The sequence below is a fragment of the Cygnus atratus genome, chromosome 2 (assembly GCF_013377495.2).
Source record: "Cygnus atratus isolate AKBS03 ecotype Queensland, Australia chromosome 2, CAtr_DNAZoo_HiC_assembly, whole genome shotgun sequence".
Lineage (NCBI taxonomy): Eukaryota > Metazoa > Chordata > Aves > Anseriformes > Anatidae > Cygnus > Cygnus atratus.
The window spans coordinates 50307421-50323074 of record NC_066363.1 but is presented as its reverse complement, the minus strand read 5'-3'; the positions used below and the strand labels follow the sequence as shown (position 1 = coordinate 50323074).

The 15654-nt window shown below is 38.1% G+C and overlaps 1 long non-coding RNA gene across 5 annotated transcripts in view; it reads right to left on the bottom strand.

The window, feature by feature from the left end:
* The window catches only part of LOC118249684 (uncharacterized), a 125888-nt gene that overhangs the window by 42232 nt on the left and 68002 nt on the right, over positions 1-15654 (bottom strand). For 2 of the 5 annotated variants that reach the window (XR_004779179.2, XR_004779181.2), the window contains 3 exons: positions 8980-9809; positions 7096-7193; positions 2323-4993 (listed from right to left, as the gene is read on the bottom strand). This is a non-coding gene — a long non-coding RNA (uncharacterized LOC118249684). Of the gene's footprint in view, positions 1-2322; positions 4994-7095; positions 7194-8979; positions 9810-13239; positions 13439-15654 lie in introns of those variants that run through there. The other 3 variants (XR_004779177.2, XR_004779180.2, XR_004779178.2) reach the window with 3 other exon arrangements.

The window sequence follows — 15654 nt, the reverse complement described above, 5'->3', positions numbered from 1 at the left end:
TTGTATAATGAAAACACACCTTTTGTATAAATACTTTGAAAACATTCTAACTTCAGTATAATTCGTGAAAACAAGAGCCCTTTTGGGTACAAAGTGGGTGCAAATAAAGAGTTGTTGTTGTTGTTGTTGTTCTTTTTCTTAGGCTTGAGGTTGTTTTTTTCTTCTCTTCTTCCCCCCTCCCCCCCCCCCCCCCCCGCCCCGCTCCATACCTGAACAATCTAAAATGTTGTTCTAATTGAAACTGTGAGTCACAAAGATTTCCTACCACTACAAAAACAGTCAAGAACAGGTCAGATTGACCCAGTGCAATTCAGTGTTGTGAGGGGTTTTAAAAGAAAAATGTACAATTACCAGATGCCTGGAGCTTATTTTGCATTGCTAAGTCATTTTGTCTCTTTCTGTTGCTTACTGCCTGCTGCATGAGAATAACAGTATTGTTTCATGAGTACTTACATGCAAAGTGCCTTTAAAACCCTTTTTACTCTTCCTCTCAGTGATAAACCTGATATGAACATTTACCTTTTTACAAATCATAGAAATAAGGAACCAGCCCCCCCGGCCTCTATTCCCACCATGTAACACTAGGATTGAGAGGGCACAGAGCTCCAGCAAAGGTTAGGAAAATAGTCATATAATGGCCCAAGGAATCTTGCAACCTCTGTTTTTCTTTGGTTACCTACCAGCAGTTGGCACCTGCCTTATGTGGCTGGCAAGGGGGTTTAGTACCATGGGGGCAGCAAGCAGGGAAATAAAAGCTTGTAGTGTGTTGCCAATAACTGCTCAAGACACTGTAGTCCAGCACCAGTAAAACTGTACGTTGAAAGTGACTTCTACTCAGATCTGCTTTGCTCTTATCCTTTCCTAAGACTGTGTGCTAATTGGCAGAATACAGAAACCAGGAACAAGGGGAAAAAGCAGAATATGTTTTTCCTTCCATCTCGTTGCATGCGCAGGTTGCACATAAGGAAAAGCCCAAGCAGGGCAGGGGAAAGTGCATGTTGGACAGCCAAGGAATGTTAAACTGCCAAGGGACAGCCTCCTCTGTGAGACATTCCTCTTTCAAACTTCCTAGTTAATAATTAACTGTTCCCTTCCGGCTGCCGCACTCTTTTTTTACCTAAGTTGGTCTGTCTTTCCTCAGGAGCAGTCATATTAATAGATGATGGAACTAGGAATGTAATATTCAGTAATTTTATGGAATATATAATTTCACCTCCTGGCCATAGGCTGAGGAAGGACAGCTTCCAGAGGCAAATGACATGTAAAATGTCATTGATGGATTTTGTGATGAAGAGAGTAAGTGAGAATAAGCAGTCTCAGAGTAGAACCTCGCTGTGGCCCCCTTATGAAATGTGCACCAGACATGGTTTCCTGGTAGGAGGTCTTTTAATCCCCACAACGGACATTTTAAAACCTGCTATCTTAGTACTTAACTCCAGCTAGAAGGCATGAGCATATGATTTTCATTTGAAAATATTCCTTGAGACAATTGAGGGGGGAATAAATTAAAACAATATTAACTTACAGGGGCACCTCACTGAAGTCATTTTTTTAATACTGTAATATTCACGTCAATCAGTGTATCTTCTTTTCAGATTCACATAGTCCTGTTAGGTAACGTGTTGTCAACAAAAAGAATATAATTTCAGCACTAAGGGCTTTTGCTGTGATTATCCAAATCCTATTAATAATGCCTAAGGAACAAGTTCATTATTGGGTTTTACTGTTGTACTGTATGTGAAGGCTTGGGGCATACATTTGAAATTCCTTGATCTGTATTACCTTTTATATTACTCAAGGTACAGCTAGATGAAGTAGGTAAGGCTTGATAGCAGTTTAACAATCAAGAGTCTAAATATCTACAGCATCTCCCCATTTAATTTGTCAATGTAGTATTGAATAACTGGGCATTAACAGACTAACCTTCCAATATCACTCTTTGATACTGTCCAAACAGAAATTAAAATTTCAAGGAGCTGAAGTATGGTTATAACCATACAGCCTACAACTATAGTTTAAAAGCATAGCACCAGCCTAAACTGCATAATTAAGGAAGAAATTCTTTGCTCAGAGGATGGTGAAGCACTGGAAGAGGTTGCCCAGAGAAGTTGTGGATGCCAAGTTGGATGGGGCTCTGAGATATCCATGCCCACAGCAGAGAGGTTGGAATTTGACATCTTTAAGGTTGCTTCCAACCCAAACAAATCTATGATTCTACAAGTCTATTTCTTCTAACAAAATGAGGCCCGGAAATAACGAATGTCTACCTTATCTGTTTTTTTGTTTTGTTTTGTTTTGTTTGTTTTTTGTTATTTTGTCCTTCCAGTTCTGCCCATTCCTGTTTATCCCTGACTCTGGTATCCTCTGTTGCATTGATGATCTCAGACAGTCACTCTCTAAGGATACCTCTGAGGAGCTGCAACAATCTCCTTCTTGTTAATTACTTTTCTGTTGATTTTTCTCTACTTTTGTTTCATTGCCATTCATAGAAAAGCTGAAGCAGAGAGGGTAAAAGGTCAAGAAAAAGGAAGCACTGCTGGGAGAGAAGATGTTACAATAGCCTGAGTGTATGGAAAAAGAAATAGAGGCAGTAGCTCATAACGGGGTCTCTGTTTCTGTGAAGTGTATATAGAGAGCTGCAGTTCAGTACTGCTGTATGCACCTGGACTAATGCATACAGCGTGTCTGTGTATACGTATGTATGTACATTTTATATATATGTTTTCTAGCATCATTTACATTCTGACTTTTTCATTGTTTGATAGCAAAGCGCCTGATGGAGGCTAGAGGAAGAATGAAGAATTTATATTGCTTCGCATTCTGAGTCCTTGACTTGCAGCTGTTTCTGTGGGAGCTCTGTGGGAATAATGGAAGGTATTGTAGATGCAGTTGAAGAGCTGATTTTAGTTTGGTTTCCTTAAGCTGTTGTATATGCACTGCAGAAATGTTGGGTACTTAATCTGAAGCATTAATCATAGAAAAGCATTTTTTTTTCCTAAAATGAGAAGTATCACCTCTAGCTCAGTGAATAGTATGAAGGGGTACAGTGGGCACTGGTACATATGCCATAATTAACACCCAGTTAAGTATTTGAAATTGCTGTTACATAGCTCAGTATTGTCAATGATATAGCTGTTCAGACACAAAGCTGGAGGTTGTCAATGTTGTTCCACATCCCAGCAGCAATTCCAGGTATTAGGATCCCATTTTCAGAATGGTGTGTATAAAAATCAAAGTGCTATGTGTCATTTATTGTGTTGTAAAAAAGAATCCATATAGAAGCAAGTCATGTGCTTGAGGTAAAAATGACATTTTAAAATTTGACATTCATAAAAATGTTTCCATCAATTAGGCTCAGAAGCTATGCCTGACATTTCTAAAAAATATTGTTAAATTCACATTGAGATCAAAGCCTTAGTCTGCACTGACTCCAGTGAAGCCAGGATTTCATTCCTTGACTTAGGCATCTTTGGCTATCTGCATCTCAAACTCAGTTGGTTGAGTTACCCTGGTAGTCACAGAACATACTCAAGTGTTGAATCTGAAGGTTGCTCTGCCGATACAACAGTCCTGAGGTAAGTATGTATTTCTACCATCCCTAGAAAAATAGTGAGAGCCTCTGAAACCTTTGAGTATCAGTGTGGAAGTGTCCTGTGTTGTCACACTAATGTTTATCCTTGCTTTGAGAATAACAGCAGGTAGGTGAAATGATTAAATACAGGGAAGTGGAAATGAACATACATATTCCTTGCACAACCTCTGAAACACTGAAAGCATTTGTTGTGGATGATGGTTATGTTGTTTCGTCTAACCCTTAACCTGTCTGTATCAGTACATCTCATTTTTGCACTTTTAGTTTAACCTAGTTGCTTTAGATCTTTTCCCAAATTTTCTAATTAAAAGGACATTGCCAAGGAGCCCACAGTGTCAAGCATAAGCATAATTGGAGTATTTTGATTCCTGTATTAGAGTTACCAGACAGAACCCGGTAGAGTTGGATGTTGTTGACTGGATATGCTAACCAGCTTTGAAACATCCTCACTCCAGTCCTGAATAGAAAAATTGCTTTAGATGTACTGGACAATTTTCAGCTTCAAACTGTCCACTGTAGACCAGAAATCAGTTCTCATTTGCCCCTTTTGTAATATTTTCAATGGATATTTCTGGCACATAAGACGCATGTGTATGCATCATATATATATGTATATATGACTGTATTACAGGGTACTTTCTCCTTGGAAACAATATTACAATACATTTTTCCCATTGAAATCTGGAATCAGCTAGAATCAATGCCATGGTTTTAGAGGTTTCCATGTCATTCTGGCTAATTATCAGCTTAAAGGGAGCAGGGAAATGTGCAGATGAAATACCAGAGGAGCTTTCAGTCTTAGTATTTTAACAACTTCTGTCTTCCTCCTTTTTCTTTTCCACACCCTTGGCTTTTCTCTCTATTTTCTCTATGTCCAACTATGTCAACTCTATGTCAACTATGCCCAAAAATATGACTGGTCATCTTGGGAGTTCAGTACAGTCTCATGGTAAATTCCTGATATGATTCCACTAAGGTTTGCTTTACAGACACCATTGTTTCTCTTTTTTCTTTCCTTATTTGGCTAAGAAAAGGATTGGTATCATATCTGCTTCTCAATTTTATCTCATCATATGAGCTGTCACCAGCAAGTGCCTGACAGCCTTGCAACGCAGTGTCAGATTTTCTTGTAGTTCAAGGCCATGGAAAACACATTGCATCTCTCTGAATGTAGCCAAAGAACTCTCTTAATTCCAGTGTAGGGGCTTTGGAAACAACACAAACTTGCGCTTTTGTACACACATGAAAAGGTACACATTACAAAAGATGTGACTGTCTGATTTTTTTTTTTTCTCCCAATGAGCAATTCACTTGTAAACAAGGTTTCTGTCTTTGTACCATTCTTGGACATCTGTTCCAACTTCAGCAAGTAGAGCCTGGTGATATACTCCATAGAAATGTCTATATATATAAAAAAAAAAAAAAAAAAAAAGTACAGTTTTAATGTTGCTATTATTATGCCTTGAAATATTTGATAGAAAGTGAGAATTACATAATAGCAGTGCAAAAGAGTGAAGGCCTGCATTTTTGAGGTAGAAGAAATTATTTTAAATGAAGTAGCTTAAGTCAAATGACAGGACCTTATTGAAGAGAATAAACAGATGTATTTTAAACTACACAAATATAGTCCTGATCTATAGATACACCCTTGTATAAAATCTTCACTAGAAGTCTAGAGTCTCTTGGGAAATTTTTACTAGGAATGAAGTAAGTGCAGTTAGTCAATCTTCAGAGAATGAGTATTTTATACTAGAAAAAAATATCTTGGATCTTTCATGTCATTATTATGCTGTATGGTATTTTGGTATTGTACATAGTATTTTCATATCAGTGATGGTGTGATACTGCAAAGCACAACTGCAGTGAGGGCAGAGTAACGCAGCCAATACGTAAAATAGGAATTCTGTCTGAAGAAACTTGTTTGTGAGCTGCTGATGAAAGAGGCTTTACAGTGATACTGAGGTATTTTGACATTCAACTTTGTGACCAGGAGGTTCCTCCTAGTCCTGTATTCTTGTGTCATGCATATTAGTTAAGACTGGGACAAAGAGGGGTGAAAACAGTGAAGTACTGTATCCATTAATGTATTTCTTCCATTCCATTTCCATAATACACTTATCCCTTTCTGCTCAGCACATACTTTCAAGAAAACAGCACAAGATAGGAGTGGGAATTATTTTTTCTCAGTACAGGTTACTATGCTTGTGCTTAAACTGACTTAAGCATATGGATGAATCATGACTTTTCCACAATGAAGCCAATGACATAATGACAAACTCTATTGTTTAATTCAGTAGCAAGAGAGAAGGGAGAAAAAACTGTTTTCTGCCCATTCCATGTAACTAAATTATTTTCTTTTGCTGCCATGTCTTTAATACCTTTTGAAGGTGTTTGCAAAGTGCCTCCAACATGCATCATTGAGGAGCAATACAGTCCTCTTTAGTAAAGCAAATACAACCTACATAAGATGGGACTGAAGCTAAAAACACCCCTTCTGATGGAGAGCAAGATAGATAACGGACACAATAGATATGATAATTACACTCATAAACAGTGCAATAACATATATCATTTCTATGTGATGTAGCAGTAAGTATTCCCCTAACAATACACAGCACTCCTAACAAATGTAACATTTCTTGCCCACTTTCATGTATTTTTTTTTCTTCTGTCTGACATTTTAGATAGTTTTGTACTTCTTTTTCATCCAATACATCTATTTGCAATTATAGTAATCTATATTGTTATATTATTGTTATATATATATATATATATGTTATTATATAAATATATGTCATTTATATAGTCTTGCTGACTTTCAGACCTAACTTAAAGTACAAGTAACAAAGACCCAGCAGCTTAGGATCAATAATGTAAGGTTCTGTTGAGACCAAAAGCTACTTTTCTTTAGAAAAGCAAGTGCTATTCAACTGTAAGTATTTCCCAGAGTACTTTTCATGTACTTCTAGACAGTATGAGAAGATTCCATATGAGACAGTGTACAATTTTGATCCTACATGATGAGGAAAGATGTACTGAAATGGAAGAGGAATAGATGCAGAAAAGAGCTGAAAGAATTGTAGCAATTGATAGAAAGCCTAACCTGTTTGGATGTTTTGGACTAGCAAAATGAGAGCTGAGGAAAAACCTGTGGCAGTGGCACAAAAACAAGTAAATACACACTGTCTATAAATGAATTCAGAGTTGAAACTGAAAAAAAAAAAGGAAAGGAAAAGAAAAAAGAAAAAATAATTGAACCTACAGAACAGAATATTACCCCAAACACAGGCAAAACTTGTAAATTGTATTGCTTTAAATTTGATCAGTTTATACATGAGATCATATGATACAATTGCCCTGCTTTTCACAGAATGTATAAATCTTATTAATAGTATGACACAGTGAGAGAATTCATTTCAGAATGTGACCACAGTAAACAGAGGATCCATTTTCCTTAGTGGTCAGCTGCATTAATGCAATGACAAATTGAACTGTTACTTTACCATCTCTAAAAAGTGACTGCATTCCATGGCCTCATCTTTTGGTTTTTCATGTCCTCTTAACTGAAATGGAGACAGTGGCATCCTTTCGGATCTCCATTCTGTAAGGAAAAACAGAGTATTAAAGAATCAGTTTTTCAGTCAAATGGGACTATACAATATCATTTCCCATGTTTGAAATACAATAGCTCTGTAAATTTGTCACAATTCATTAACTTTGCAATAGAGAAAAGAAAGTATAAATTCAGTGCTCCCTGTAATGTTCTTTTAATACTCACAGTTATAAGTACTATACATATACTATATGACTGATTAGGAGTCTTGAGTATAGGTCTCCAAATTGACAAAACAGAAAGCACTAGCAAAGTAAGCACTACTTAGTTCTGCTCTTTCTCTTTTTCAAAGTTCCCTCAGTCCAGCTATCGGTCTTACCAGAACTGGAAGTCAAGTGCATATATATAGATATGCACAAATGTGTGTGTTGAAACAAGTACAGAGAGATATTCACATTATTAACTATTCAAATACTGCATACACATGTATGAATTCGACAAGATCTATTTATTGATTTGGGGGGTGGGGGTGGGGCAGAAAATAAAAGCTTACACAAATAACAACATAGTGTCAGGAAAGCTGATTTTGCAAACACTTCTCATGGTCACTACTCATTTATTACTGAGAAAAGCAGTGCATATGCTAGTACTGCAGAACAGTCAAGAACATTGCCACCTGGTTCCCATGCTAATCCCATATTTATCTGCATCTGAAGTCTTGTTCCAACTGCCAGTCTTAACTGATAATGTTATCCTGCTTTGTAAAAGCTACTGTCTCCAAAGAGAGTTTGGCTACCTATCCCTTTGTGGAAGGAGAAGGCATGACTTGTCATTGCAAGTCAGTCAATTTAAGGGCTTCCATACAGTTGCCTTGTTAGCCTCCCAATCTGTTAGATTCTCCAGAGTAGTATGTCTTTTTTGCTAAAACATTCCAGTGCAATTGATTCTAGTCTATATTAAAACAAAACTAAATAATTAACCTCCTTTTCAGTAAATGTATTTGTACTTTACACAGATTTTGTATAGGTGCTTGCAGACACAAAACTGTGGTTGCAAACCAAATCGCAGTTGTGGGATGCACATTACTGCATGTTTTATAAATGGAGAAAACAAAACCCAGAGGGGCTATATTTGTGCCAGCTGTCAAATACCAACTCATTTATGAGCTCAGTCAACTTTAGGTCTTTGTTACAATCAAGGTCTGTGATCTGTTGAAGCACATTATTTCTTTTATGTTGCTTCCCTTAAAACAACAACAACAAAATTGCATAACTGTATTTTCAGTTTAAAATGAATGGACCTCCGTCGTCGTCATCGTTGTCTTCTTCTTCTTCTTCTTCTTCTTCTTCTTCTTCTTCTTCTTCTTCTTCTTTCTTCTTTTTAATCTACCTCTTTAACACTGGTTAATCACACTTTTCTGACATAACCTGTGTTTTGAAAGCCTATTACCCGTAGCTACTCTGTTTATGCCACACTGAGGAAGAGAACAGAGTGTCATTCAGATTGTAAGACCACTCGAGCCAACTCTTAGACACGTTTCAGCTGTGTGAATTATGAAGTTAAAGAAGTGCCCATGTACAACATGGCACCAGCACAGTCCTGACAGATATAGACTGCTATTTTATTTTTGGAAAATCAGCCTGGGGCTATTGTAGCTGGCTTGCTGACAGACATCATGTATCGCTATTCACACAGAGAAATGTTTGCTATAAAATCAAGTACCCCAAGGGTTTGGAATTATACTTAAATTTTTAATAAGTTGTCAAAAGCCCACTTCACAGCATCCATTTAAAATTGGACTGAGCTGCTTCACTGTCACTTAATATGCACTTACCCACAGCAAACACCAGGAAGGGAAACGGGGCAGGGCTGCAAACCTCCTCTATGAAAAGGATTTCTGCTCTCTATTTCATTCCATGCCATTTTGACTGGCCATGTGTATCTGCTCCAAATGGTCAGACTGGGTCACCAAATGAATATTCCCATCCATGCCTTCCCTCCAGCATTCAGTTCCCCTCAGTGTGATCCAGCTAGTGGTTTCCATACTGAAACCTCAATAGTATGGCTGCATTTTCTTCCTTCTCTTCTTTTTCATTTCTCCATGGATCTTTCCTGGCCTCCAAATGACATTTGCTTTGAACAACAATTTCATCCCCCACTTCAGCAGGGCTTGCAGCACACCTCTCAAGCCTGAATGCAGTGTCATGGCCCTGGAAGTTTTCTCACTCCACAGACAAGGGGATTGTGCCTTACACCTTTTCAGCAAAAGGGAAATCAGTACGGTGTGCTTTTTATATGTCTGTTATCTGTAAATAGCTAAAGAACAGGTATGCCAAGATGGACTCGTTATGATTCCATCATTGCTGTAGGACTACTACATTCATTATCCTTGTATGTTGGCTTCCTTCATACACTTCTATCATGCTTTTGTAAAGGGGTCTGTCCTAAGCAGGTAATGTGTAGCACTTGGCCATACAGGGTGGTGCAGAACAAATCTCATCAAAGCAGAGTTCTGGCTCCTTAAAACAAATTATGCTTGTTTTTACAGGCTTCAGTCCTGCAAACAGTCTGAAGTACCCATACTTGTGGCCTTTGTTGAGAAAACACACTAGCTGTCTTCTGCTTGCTGATGCCAGTGGAAAGGAGGGAAACAACCAGGACCACCTGAGGAAATAAAAGAAGTTTAGTGATGTGGTATGTTTCCATTAAAATGCTTATGGGAACTGAGCTATTTCCCAAGCCATTCGTGTAAAAACAGGTGAAGAGGTAGATGATAGATGGTAAGCCAGATAATCAATGGCTCTAACCAACATCTGATGTCAGTTGAAAACTGAAAAGTGGAGGTTATGGATTGCAAGGGGTTTCTGGCCATAGCTAGGTCACGGCCACAACAAGCGCCTTGGTTATGCCATTGTGGTTTCCCACAAAGGATACAAAGCCACAGGAGCTGTTTTACTATTAACAGCACCTTGTTAAAAACCCCAGTAAAAACAGTGATAAGTTCTTCAAAGAGGAAGACAGTGGAGAGGTAGGTTATGAAAAATTGCACACAGCTCTTGATGCTTCTGTCTCCTGTGCAAATACACCTGTGAGAACCACAACCAGAAAAGTTTGCCACATTTTGTGTTGGTTTTGTTTGTTTGTTTGCTTTTTTTTTTGTTTGCTTTTTTTTTTTTTGAATAATGGCTGTTATCAAAACTGACTTCCCCAGATAGACTAACAAGCAGTTCTAGTTCAACATGCTCAATCCAGCGATTACTATTCAATGTGGAACCCAAATAACTGCAATGCTGAGTATTGCTACCAAGAACACTCAGAATTTGGAGCTGAAAACTGTACCTGTCCTGCACATATTTCTCTCTAAGGAGCCTTGTTGCAAGGTTAGTTATATGGTTATGTACAATTACATATTATCAATAGAAAGATTGATTAGTTTCATTAGTGCTCATATGAAGTCAATTCAACAGTTCTATGACTATATTATTGCTATGATATATTTTTGCTACAGCAGAAATTGTAGAATCAATAGCAGAAACATCCCAAGCTATCATTAACTCTTTTATCTAAGTATATAACAATGCCACATGTAATTATTTTCTTCTGTTGTATCTGTAAATTTTTTATTACCTTCATCACCCATTGTCTTTATTATGAGTCTTTTCTGTGGGAATATGTTTTCTCTGGGAAAACAGACTGTGCAACTGATGATAGCATTCACCAGTCCTAAACTTCCACTTTAATGCTGCCACATTAAGTTTAAATACTATAGAATAGAATAGAACAGAACAGAACAGAACAGAACAGAACAGAATAGTTCAGTTGGAAGAGACCTACAATGATATCAGGTCCAGCTGCCTGACCATTTCAGGGCTAAGCAAAAGTTAAAGCATATTATAATGAGCATTATCCAAACGCCTTTTGAACATTGACAAATATGGGACACCAATCACCCCTCTAGAAAGCCTATTCCAGTGTTTGACAACCCACGTGATAAAGACATTTTTCCTAATATTTAGTCTGAACCTTCCCTGGTACAGTTTTGTGCCATTCCCTCATGTATTATCACTGATAACCAGAAAGAAAGGATCAGCACATCCTTCTCCATTTCCTTTCCTCAGGAAATTGTAGAAAGCAATTACTTAATTAACTAAAAAGCCTTCTCTAGGTCTAATATTGAGGTGAGGCTACATTTGCCAGATGTCCTGGTGCCAAAGTTGGACAGTGCTACCCTTGCTCCCTTCATCTCTTTGGATGTTTCTAGGGGTGTCACCAACCCCGCACATTTTAAAGAAAAGATTTCTAATGGTCAGGGTTTACTGTATCATAAAACTTAGCCTGAAGCATGAATAGACCAGGCCAGTCATAGAAAGCAACCCAGTAGTGTTGTTCTTTGTTTTGAATTAGAAACATGTCCTGCCAGAAGATCTAAATCTTGCTGTTTGTATATTACATGTGTGTCCATCTGTCTGTCTATCACCTATCTGTGATATTATCAAAATGAGCTTTTTAAAAAAGTGTATGGTACAGAATTATTTGTAAATAGGAATATGTCAAACATTAAAGTACAATGTGACTGTGCAAGAGAAGGGGAAATATTCAAATAAAGTTTTCTAACTCTAAGGCCTCTGACTCATAATTTTTTTTTTTTAATTTAGTCTTTTAATAAGGGAAATAACAACAGTTTCTACTCTATATGGCATTTTTCCCCTTTAGATGAAATACTGACTGAATTTTCTAACTTGAGTTTCTTTGTACTCTGAGAGGCAGGGTTAACTATATATGTCTGTGAAGAGAACAGCAGTGGAAAGCACCTTCATTTGTGGAGGGCTTGGAGGAAAGAGAAACTGCACAAGCCCAGTGAGCAAGGAGGCATCCAGAAGCATGAAAAGCAATTATGGGCTGCAAAAGAGGAAAATGGCTGGCAGCCTGGGGCAAAAGCATGTATGCATGTGAGTCACATTGTGACCCTTCGAGGGAGATTCAAAAGCACCTTTTCCTCTGAGTTATTTCCACATTGAATATTTCTTATTCCTTAGGATTCTGTAATTATTAAAATGTAACCTGGATTTTTTTTCTCTATAGGGAAAATACATTTTTCTTAACTACATTTTTAATATTTTTTTTAACCAAGTAGAGAAAAGAAAAATCAGCTACAGGCAGAGATCAAGACTAAAAAAAAAAAAAAAGCCTCCTGAAAGGTGAATGTATCAGAAAGTGATGAGCTAGAGAAGAAAGGTATCTGAGGGGGAACATCTGGGTATTAGGAAGGGTCGCTGCAACTTACAGGACAGAAGAGATGAAAGTTTATGCTTAGGATCCTAAAGGCAATCCAACCCATTTGAAAAGGCATTACCAGATTTTCATGATAGATTTTTAAATCTTGACTTGTTAAAACATCAGAAAACATAAAGAGGATCAGACTTAGGAGATTTGTAAACTGCTTGAGTATTTGCTAACATGCAGTCAAGCTGTGTCTCATGACAGTGACTTCTGACTTTTCTTTGAGGCACTCAGCTATCTTGGTTTATGTCAGATTGCAGTCTCAGACAAAGCAAAAGACAGCAGAAGAGGAAAAGGTGGGTTGAAGAATGTTATGTCAAGTACTAACAGCTGACAGTAAAGCATCCTGGTTTTAGCATGTGGCTGTGAAGAAGAAAGAACAAAGGTGCTGAGACAAATTGCTGCCCATCCTTTTGAAATTTGAAATGAGGAACTGCAATTCTCTCAGACGAACAATCAGACTGAGATTCCCACCTGATAGCCATAAAACTAGTGTTGTGCTAACAGGAGATCCTCCGGGCTCTTCATTATACTTGGCCAACAAACATGAGTGAAAACTTGGAGTGAGTTCTGTCTCTGGTGTTGATCACTTCTGCCATCAGGTATAATCTCAGAAGCTCATTAAAAAACACATTATAGGACCCCACCCCCCTTTTGACATTATGAATTTCTCAAATCTTTGTTGTGAACAATAGGAGGTGTTCTGACTTTCTCTTGCTATACACACCACTTCCCTCATAGAAAGTAAGCATAATAAGTGCCATTGACATACAGATTGAGCTACAGTTCCATAACTATATTAAAAACTACTCACCTTCCCCTAGTTCTCAAGGACAGGAGTACCCTGGAAGAACAGGGACTGGAGATATTACCAGGGCTAAGGGCAGCCAGGGACTGTTTCAGTTATCGTGCAGAGAAGCATCTAGTACTCTGGGCAAGGGTGAAGTCATCTGGCTATGCAGGTGAATGTCTCTGAGAGACAAGGCTAAGTATGATGCTTTTGAAAGGGATCTCTGGAACAGAAAAAGGTGTTAAGGTGAGTAAACCTCTTTTTGACCCTTTTCAGCCTGATATTGTGCTTGGAACCACTAGATTTTAGTTGAGTAGCTCTGACTACTACTTGCATGCTGGACTTTCCAGATTTATTTTACCTTTGGTCAGAAGAGCCTGACAGTTGTGTTAGTGAACAATATCTGATATGTTGTCTGTCTTGCAGCTCAGGTCTCCCCAAGCACAGACTGATTGGCAGCATCATGCTGACTGGGCCTGGTCCACCATTGCAGCATGAACCTATGTCTGAAAGGAAGTACTTGTTCCATTTTCCCTGTATCTGTGGTCCACTGTGAAGCCTCTGCAGGAAAAAAAAAAAAAAGAGGGCACTTCTAGCATTTGGGAAACTACTTCATGTACAGGCTCTTTACATCTCGCAGAGCTTTCCTACAGTGAGCATCATGGAAAAACATCAAGCATCAATCAGCTGTACTACATGACTTACATGTACACATTTACACCAGAGATTTCTGGTAAGTCAGACACACGAGATTCATAATTGTGAGGGCATTCATGCATTGCCTAAGGGAAAAATAAATCAAGCCTGCAAACTGATCCCTTCTATCTCACCAAATGGATTAGCTTATTGATCAGAAAGTTATTCCTCTTGCTTTGTTTATTGAATTGTATTACATCTGTTGTGTTGCTTTCCACCATTACTGCAAAACGTTAAGAGTCAGTGTGATACAATATGCATGTGAGCCAAAATATTAATCAATGGGACTACATCAGACATGCAAAAAAGTCATTGATCATACAAACTAAGTGTCTGAGAGCACAAGTGTGCTTTGAATTATAGCTTAATCCAAGGAATGAATCTGTACCTAACCTAATTAGAAGTAATGTCTTCATAGAGGAGTGGACTAGGGATAACACAAACTACTGAGCCATAATACCCACTGCTAACATCATGTGCTTCTTATCAAATATTGAAACGTCTTTCCTATGCTATTATCCTGGATTATTGCAGATACAGGGAAAATGGAACAAGTATTTCCTTTCAGACATAGGTTTATGTTGCAGTCATGGATGCTGTTTTACCTCTAGTTGGCTGGCACTGCATGTAGGTTCTGTTTCTGTTTTTAACAACCCCTATACATGCTTTGCCTCTGAAAGCATGCAATGCAATGAAGAAACTGAAGGCCTATGTGTAGGGGATGGAAATGTTATGGAACTTGCCCTGGAGATGTGACAATCTACTGTTTGAATCTCAAGTCATTCCCACAGATAGCAGATAGTTGCATCACCTCTTTTTTTTTTTTTTTTTTTTTTTTTGACTGGTAAGGACCACCTTCTCTTAATGCACTCAAATTTACGTGAGCCAAAATGGAATTGCAATAAAGTTGTTAGTTTAAGTATTCTGCCCAGGAGGTTGTTATTATCATCCATAATTATCAGTACTCTGTTGCACTACGTATAGTATACTGTAGAGGACTGAGTCAGTAGGGGTTGGGCTTCCACCATGTAAAGACTGGCTAGAAGCTGTGAAGCTCTTATGTGTTGTTAACCAGTGGCTGCTTGGACTATAATTAGAGTAAAGCAGATCTCTTGCAATTTATTAAGGAATCCCCAGTCACAATGTGCTTCACAGAATTACGTGAATGGTAGTTCAGCTAGCAGATTATATATGAGGGTGAAAGTGGAGACAGAAGGGACGGATTAGGTAACAGAAAAACATACCAGGATTTCAGTACAGCATGAAAGAAATAATTCAGTGCTGCAGTATATTAAACTCAAAATTCAAAAGGGTGGAGTTATATATTACACAACTGTATTCAAGCCATATCTAAACTTTCTGGTATCTCCTTTTACTTTTGCTCTCATCAATCATCACCTTTAAACTACTTCTCTTGTCAGCCCCTTTATCCCTCACCACTCCCCCCTTCCTCCAGACATTGCTTAAAGCTGGAAGAGCAGAGCACAACAAAGGAAGAAACTCAGCAGGCATCCGGATAAACTGGTTTCTTAAAGTGCCCCTTCCTTTTTGACCTTCTTTCTCATTCTGTAATCCTAAAATATCATTTTCTTGTGGAGTAACAGCAAGAACATACTTATGCTATGCCACAGGAAGATCCTAACCGTTGGGAAGCTCCAGAGGGCAGGCCTGCTTCAACTGTCAACGTCCATCTTGTTCCAGACCCAAATGCCTACCTCACCCCTTTTAAATTGTTCTTCTCAA